At 38.3% G+C, this 8,502-nt stretch overlaps 1 long non-coding RNA gene across 1 annotated transcript; it reads left to right on the plus strand.

Annotated features, from left to right (window-relative positions):
• The first annotated feature begins 5,107 nt into the window (after positions 1–5,107).
• Positions 5,108–8,103, plus strand: LOC142367766 (uncharacterized). The gene is made up of 5 exons (XR_012767169.1): positions 5,108–5,215; positions 5,312–5,354; positions 5,442–5,492; positions 5,611–5,802; positions 6,955–8,103. It is a non-coding gene; the product is annotated as an uncharacterized LOC142367766 (long non-coding RNA).
• The last annotated feature ends 399 nt before the right edge of the window (positions 8,104–8,502 follow it).

Genomic DNA, 8,502 nt, shown 5'->3' on the forward strand with positions numbered 1-8,502 from the left:
GCAGCTGTACAACAGCTTAAAGATCATTTGTGTAGTTTTTTTATGATATTGGTATCAAATTGATGTTTTACATATTCATGTGTGATCTGATTGTCAGCTATCTATTTTGATTGAAGTCCTGCAAAGTCCCTGAAGATCACAACCATTCAAGATTAGATTTTAGCTTTGTTCCTTATGTACTGTAAAGAATTAGGTCTCCTAATCCTTTTAAATTTATACTGTTGTCAGTGTCCGAGCTGTTTTCAACCATGTTTCTGTCAGGAAATTATAGAGTTGTTGTTGTTGTTTAGGGTGGTCATATTCTTACTCTTTCAAGTAATTTTCGACTGCTTGATTCTACAATGTACGTGCTTGTTTCAAAACTTAGACATAACTTATGATAGATATTGATTTCTTTTTAATAGAAAAGATCATTTCTAAACCACCCATTTGAAAATGGAAAAGACTAACCATCTATTAGATAGAGAAAAAAAGCCTGACATGCTTAAAAATCACTTATAAACTTGATTAACTATAACTAAAGTCTTTTTTTCTTTTTTTTTTAGAATCATTGATTTGAGTTGCGGTGCAGTTCAGAGGCCTGAGTATGATGACACACCTGAGCCAGAGTTCTACAACCCATTCTGGATGGCCAACATCCCTAATGATCAGCCACTGTCTGCAGTCTCCATCCCCGGGACCCACAACACCATGGCCTTGTACGGTGGTGTGTATGCCGAGTGTCAGACCTGGACCCTGGCCAAGCAGCTCCATGCTGGTATTCGCTACCTAGACATCCGTGTGCGTCATGTCAACGGAAACCTCACCATCCACCACGGGGTGTCCTACCAGCGGGCGCACTTTGGCCAGGTACTGGAGGGTGTGGCTCATTTCCTGCGAGAGTATCCCAGTGAGACGGTGCTGATGCGTGTAAAAGAAGAGTTGAGTGAGACAAATGATATCTATGGTGCTGTGGTTGACTACATCCAATACTACGCCACCTGGGACCTGCTGTGGCAAAGCCGACTGGTGCCAAACATGGGCGAGGCCCGAGGGAAACTCATCATCCTGCAAGACTTTTACGGGCCAGACCTGGGGATGCGCTATGGGTCCCTTGACATCGCTGATGACTGGAAGGTATGAGGAGTTAATATTGTTTGATTATGTATTAAGGTTTTATTATCTATCAAATTGTAACCATCCAAAGAAATTTGAAATATTGGATCAAATTAGTATCTATACATTATTAAGACCATCCATTTTCATTTGGAACGAGGTAATAAAAACAAAACAAGCCTCTCCAGGTATGGGTTTGCATTTACAGTTCGTAGAAGTGCAAACACAAACCCCAACAACTACGATCTTGTGAATAATAAAGCATGCCCTCTTTCAATTCTAAAATCTCATTCCTGATCCCCTTACAACACATCTGTTTTCCTGACAACTGTATAATTGTAGGTTTTTCTCATGAAAAAAACTTCCCGTGTCCCTAATATTGCATGAGGCTTGACTGGAATAGTATCAGTCTTCATGATCATTTTAGAGGAAAGACAGGAGTTTTCCACTTGTGAATTAGCTTTCTCTCGTGGAATGATGGATCCAAATAGTTTGGAAATGGCCTAATAACTCTTCCCAGATTGATGGGCAGCTACAATCGCTTCATCAATTAACCAAGTGTATTCAGACAGCAGGATCCGATTGCTATTTATCCTCTGTCTTCAGGGTGTACTTAGTTTTTCACACACTGCTCCTGCAATTTGGCTTTGCTAAATGCATAATGACACCGTATAGCATGTCATTTGTTGGTATTCATCTTAGGTTGCATTAACCTAATTCTAAGACTGGGTAAAGACCAAATGATTCTTTATTGTATCCTGTAATGTAAAACCTTGGAGCTCCTCTCCAAAATGTTGTTACACAGTTCTAAAAACAATCAGAGGCTGTAAATTGTTAATTGCACCACTTCATGGATGGGTGACCCATCATGTTAAATTGCAAATGTTTAGTGGTTGCCAGTCAAAGCGTTCCTGCTGAATCAGATTGCAAATATTTCTGTGTCAGTCAGTATCTTACACTCAATTACAAGGCACAGGCTGAAAAATAATTGTAATTTCCCTTTAACTAGGAACCACATCTTTAATAACATGTTGTCCTTGTGGGTGATTCAGCTTTTCAGTACTTTAATTTTTATCACTTTCTTGATATTACAATCAAGAATTGTGAAAATGTTTTCCTAAACACAAGATAATAATATTTCTGATTCATTTACTATTATCTTCTCATGTAATCTGTAGGACAGTTTTTGACTTTTGAGATATGTTCCAAAATAGCCCCAAATGTTTTCAAATGATTGTGTATTTGCTGTTCCTTGCAGGTGCCCTCTCTCCTTCATGTGGAGGATAAATGGCAGAGTGTCTATGAACACCTGGATGTGGCACCAACAGGCCCCATGGCACAAATATTTCTCACCTACAGCAGTGGAGCTGGTTTGTTTGCGCACCCAAGAGCCGTCGCGCAGTATATCAACCCAAAGCTGTACGAGTATCTGAAGGCCAAGACAGACCTGAACCAGCGCTTTGGAATCATATGCATGGACTTCCCAGCTGCTCCTATTATTAAAATGATCATTGACTTCCAGTTGAAAGAGATTACAAAGAGAAAAAATATCTTTCAACTTTTTCCCAAAAACCTTAATTTGAAACGTACAACGTCTTCAAACCGAAAAAGGGTAAACAATTTATCTCATAATGTCTGAGCCAGACTATTGTTGTAGCTCAAAATCAATGTTGTTCAGATTAACATAATTCCAAACACAGCCTCCAGCAAGAATGATCAGATCGGGCTGAAAGCCTCTGCCTTTGTATCCTGACCCCTACACACCTTCTCACAAGCTTAAGCAATGTCATGACATGGGCAAAACTATTTTGCATCATGCGTTCCGCTGCCTTTGTATCTGTTGTCAAAGTCTTTTGTCAAGTTTGGTAAACTAAAAAATAAAAAAACAAGGCATCACATGAATAAATTAAGGAATCTTGCATCCTTTCTGGACAATCATTCATTTGATCATCCAAATGAGGACATTTAGTTGAGCACTGCTCTCAGATTAGAGGTTCCCTGTTCAATTACATGATCTGTGAGGTCACAATCATGTCAACAGCAAGTTAAAATTAAGACTGTGGCTGAAAAAGGTAATATGAGTTATTGGAACCAATGATGGAACCATTTTGTAGCACTCTATCTAGCAGATAGTAAGTCTGGTAAAGCCTGGACAAAGCTCATAAAATGAAGAGTTAAAACGGTGGTTTGTTCGAGATTAAATCAAAATTAGTGTGTCATATATTAAACTGTTCAGGATTATCTTCTGGATCAACAGGTACCAGATGTGTTCTTCCATGATTTATGGTAGCTGAGATACTAACAAAAACATTTAGAAATATTTGTTACCTCATTTTTCAACACATGGAGGCGCCATAGCTACCTTTTTCAAGTCCCCTTTTTTTTTTAGGCATACAAGATCAGCTTTTATCAGTCCCTTAGTCCATAAAACACAACAGTATGGAGAAGCAGCCCTCCGTAAGCTTCAGTCCACTTGCATTTATACTTGTTCAAATGGACATCATTTTTTTAGCGTGTTCCAAAACTCACTTTCACTATTCTCTGTTCCATAGGAAATACAAACATAAACGGAGGCAAATAGCTTAGTAAGCCTACAAGCTACATGAATAACAATATAACGTTCTGCTCCACCTGAAGTGTCAAACCTGAGCTGATGCCGAGGTTCGCAGAGGCGACCATTCTCACAATAAAAGATGCAATAAGTTCATTTTTCCACGTGCCAAATGTGGTAATGTTACATTATGAAGCATTTTTCTTCTGCCTGTTGTTTTCATATAAGCACTCAGGTGATTAGACGCCAACCTATAACCATTTATATATTCATATTTAAGGCTAACCGTGGGTTTTATCCCCAAATCTAACCAAATGTGAATGAATATTTATCTCAGAACTGAAGTCACATTGCCACAGGGTGGCAGAGCTGCTGCATTCGACACATTACATCAGATTGACCACTGATGTACACATTGTTGAAAGTCAACACTCTCATGAATGTGAAAGAGGCGTTCAAATAGAACCAACATTAAATTTTCATTTTGCCGAACATATTATGTACTTTAACTGGCTGAAATTTTAAAGACAGTCCATTCAAATCATCAGCAGTGCGTCCAGTTTCAGTGTACAGCTTCTCTTCAGAAAGTTTTAGATGACAGGAGAGTGCACACTGTGTATATGCAACCACACTGATGAAAGCTGATCGTACTTTTTCTTTCTCTTTCCTGTGTGTAGCTTTTACTGCACATCATCTGTCCTATAGAGAATTGTTGCATAATGCAACTGTGATGGGAAAATTCTTAGTTGTAGTATTTTAGTAGTAAGTACTAGTTGTATTAGTGGTCTCATTTGATCCAAAGTCTGTTGTTTTCCCTCTGACCTATTCAACCTGTGACTCCTTCTGTATGGTCAGTGAGGGAAAACAGATTTGTACTCCATTGGGGAAAGGTTTATGGTTGATACTTTCTGGGGGGATTAACTCAAGGGGATCATGAAGAAGGGCCTCGAAATCTATCCTATCTCAGATAAAGAACAGAGCACAGAGCGAGGGGGCCTTATTTGTTCTTTGAAGATAGCCCCCCACCCCAATTGGAGTATAAAGGGAAAATGTGTATTTCTCCTCGGCTCTCTCTGTCTTGACTTTTGCAGACAAGGGACTATTCAAATGCTATATTCTGCCTTTGAATAAATATAAGGGAAGCCAAAATCTGGATTTTGTCTTGTTATTATCTGAGCAGTCTTCTAATCCACCTTGATAAAAAAAATCCACTACACAACCCTATTGAGATGTATTTATTACATCCAATGAAATGTGAAATGTTGCATGCATGAAAAGTGTGCTTTATGCAAGAAATAGGCCACTGCCTTATGCTACTGCGTGCAAAGTGTTTGCATCAGATGATGGAATCTGATTTTACAATTATTTCCTCTTAAGATACAGAGAGAATTGCAAAACAGCTGTTGAAATGCTTGTAATCGCGTGGCCTCACATCCTGACAAAACAGCAACTGATGTTAACGAGGTTGTCACTTTGGTAAGAACGCCGACTCATGAGCAGGTTTCCGCTCATTTTGCACACACAGGAGGAAGAAAAAGGGTTTTAAAGTCTCCCTTCACAGCTGCACAGGTACAGTAGAGCACCACTGATGCAGCTCTCCTCTTGTTTATCCCTTTCTGTGACTGTTATGCTGCCTTTTGAGTAATTATACCCTGGTTTCCACAGATGGACTTCAGACCTCAAGGTGCCGTGCTGATTGCAACACTTGGTTAGCCATCTTTTCTTTTTCATAGAATTCAAACTGTTTTAGTGTTTAAGGCAACTGTTGACCCTCTGCTTTTTTTCTTTTTGGTAGTTGTCGTGAATTTTATTTGGTGGATGGTAATGATAGCAGCTATTGGAGTAGGTGGGTTTACTTTCATACTGCAACACCGGTTTTCTAGTATTTCATGAATCTGGCCCATCAGCATCTTTACCGTTTCATCCATGGCTGTTTCTTATATGTTTGCCCTGCTGCATCACAGGGGCCACACATCTGGACAGCTGTCCTGTGCAGCCTAACATCCCCATTTACCTGATAGTGCTGGGAGCAACCAGTATCCTCTCTCTGTCTTTCACTTACAACATCAGTGCCAACAAGGACAGCGCCATCAACATCGTGTCCTCGGCCTGCATGACCATCCTGCACATCTTCAATTTTGCATGGTTGATAGCAGGTGTGAGAAAACTTTTTTTCCTCTCTGCTCTGTTAGAGTATTTTATGATAGTTTATGTGCATTTTGCCAAAAATATTTTAATACATTTGTTTTAGTGGCATCTTGCAGTGGGGTAATTTTTTAGAATGCAATCTTACTGTTTAAACAACTCTCTTTCTAAATATCTTGGGAGGGTCTATAAAAAAACTAAAGAATAAGATAAAAGAATAGATATACAGAATTCTTTATATACAGAATAAAGAATTTGGTGTCAACGCGATGTGTCAAAGAGTTATTTTAACAACAGGTTTAAAACTGACGAGACCAGTTGCTTGCGCAACTCAACAGTCTATATAGATATAGATCTAGATATAGATCTATTACCATCTACACTAATGAACCCCATAACATCACAGATGCTGGCATTTGAACTGTGCTCTTACACAAATCTAAATGGCTCCTCTTTTTGTCACATCGAGGATGCAGCTCCTATGATTTTTAAAAAGAAAGCCATCAGTTCATCTGACCACAGGACCCTTTTCAGCTTCACCTCCCTTCACCTGAAATGAGCTCATGCCCAGAGAAGGCAGCAATGTGAATCTAGTTCAAATCTGTCATTACAACATACAATGAGGTTTTGATATGCATTTCATGGATGCAACAAGGGCGGTTTTCACTGACAGGGGTTTTTAGCGTTGCTCCTGAGCCTATGCAATGATTTCTACCACAGAGTCACGTCTTTTTAGTGCAGTGTTGCCCCACAGCCCATTCAGTCATGGTTTTAGCAAAGTCTAATAAAAGACAATGAAACAAGTGCTGCACAGGCTCAAAAAATGTACTATTACAATGTTTTTCCTTACTCTGTTCTAAACAACCCAAGTTTAGATTTGTTAGCACTTCCAAATTCTTTGTCAGCATGTCAACTTTCTACACTTTGTACCAAATCCAGCGTGATGATGTCCATGTGCCATGTCTTACTTGGTCACAAACGCTTGGGAGGTGTGACACAACGGGCCTTTTTGAAGATGAATACTTCTGTATAAATAAATTGCTTCACAATGTTTTTAACACTCAACACTTTTCTACTTACTTGCGATTCCTCCCTTTTTTCTACTGCACTCTGAAATACTAAAAAATGATATCCTATTTGCCTTGTCTGTCTTTTTCCTGTAGGCACTTGCTGGGTTTATAACATATATCCTCCAAACTACACTGGACCAGATCGGTGCCACAAGATAACCTACCAGTTTGCCTTCGTTGTCACCACATTGATGTGGGTCACAATGACCTTAGTGTTTATTTGTGGCTGTTGCTTTGGTCTACTCACCTGCTGTACTACTATGGTTGTAAGACGCCACTTGATACCCACTCGCAACTCCTTCTATGGTGCAACAAGTGATTTAGGGGAGCAAGCTACTGGTGATGTGTGATATAAATATGGGTTTATGTCTTCAAAAGGTTAGGAAATGTATCCTTATGGCCTTCTGACAGGAATGATACAGATCCTAGTTCTTGTGTTAAGAATTTCTGAAGTTCGCTCAGTTTAAATTGGCAGCTGCAACCAGAGTACATAAAGAGCACATCTAGAATTTGCTACTAGATTTTTGTTTCTGCAACTGTCCTGCAAATTCTTGAGGAAAAGTGGCTCGTTTCACTTGACCAACAGCTGTTTAATATTTGATTTACAGCACCAGCATTCTCCATAGGCTGGTGTGGTCTAGTCAGGTGTCTAAGTTGGTAAGACGTTACATTCTTTGCACGCTACTGCATTGTCAGATCACATGCTTCCTGTTCACACCAACCGTCAACTGTTTTTGAGCCAAAATAAGATGACATGTTAGATAATCTAGTGGCAGCACGAATGTTCTCAGTATCAAGATTAGCAATAAATTGTCAATTGTATTGTGCTCTTGCACTGAGACTGACATTGTGTCTCTTGAAATGGTGCCGTGTTGCTTGAAATTAAAGCGTTTTTTGTTTCATAATTACTTCATATATTTTACAAGTTTTGCACAGTACAAAAAAAGTTTTTCACAACCCCCCCAAAAAAAGTAAATGACTAGACTGAGAAGACTTATAAGAGGTTTTCATGTGTTACATGCAAAACTTGTGCAGCTATAAGTGAAAAACCACATTAATCTTACAGCAGTAGTAGCTAAAGGTCTCAGTTTTAATTACTGTTTAATCGCTGAATTGCAAAGGGGATTTTTTTTTTAAAGAGGAAATCTTTTAATCCTGGAGTTTTTTTAAAATTATAAAATCCCTTTCTGTCTAAACATTTTGAATTGCCTTTATGGAGTGAATATAGATATATACATATAAACAAGACAAAAAATAATAAAAATGTTTTTTTTTACTTTTATTTTGTCTGATTAAATTTGTTTTTCTATATATTGAACAAGTTGAAGACAATAATTTCTCATAAGAGATAGATAGATAGATAGATAGATAGATAGATAGATAGACAACACGCAAAATAGACTGATATTGCCAGAATAAATTAAGTGGGGTTTAACACATTTTGACATCTGTCTATGATAAAAGAAAAAAACTGAAAAGTGTCATCACAGAAATAAGTTAACAGTGGTGACGTTTGTATGGAAGTTTTTCTGTGCCATCAGAGTTTGAATACGAATTTTGAATTTTGAATTTTTACAGCATCAAAATCAGACTTTGAATTTGAAAAACCAAACGTGTAAAAAAAAAAACATTTCTAAAAAC

Source organism: Odontesthes bonariensis, chromosome 18, assembly GCF_027942865.1.
Source record: "Odontesthes bonariensis isolate fOdoBon6 chromosome 18, fOdoBon6.hap1, whole genome shotgun sequence".
In the NCBI taxonomy this organism is placed as follows: domain Eukaryota; kingdom Metazoa; phylum Chordata; class Actinopteri; order Atheriniformes; family Atherinopsidae; genus Odontesthes; species Odontesthes bonariensis.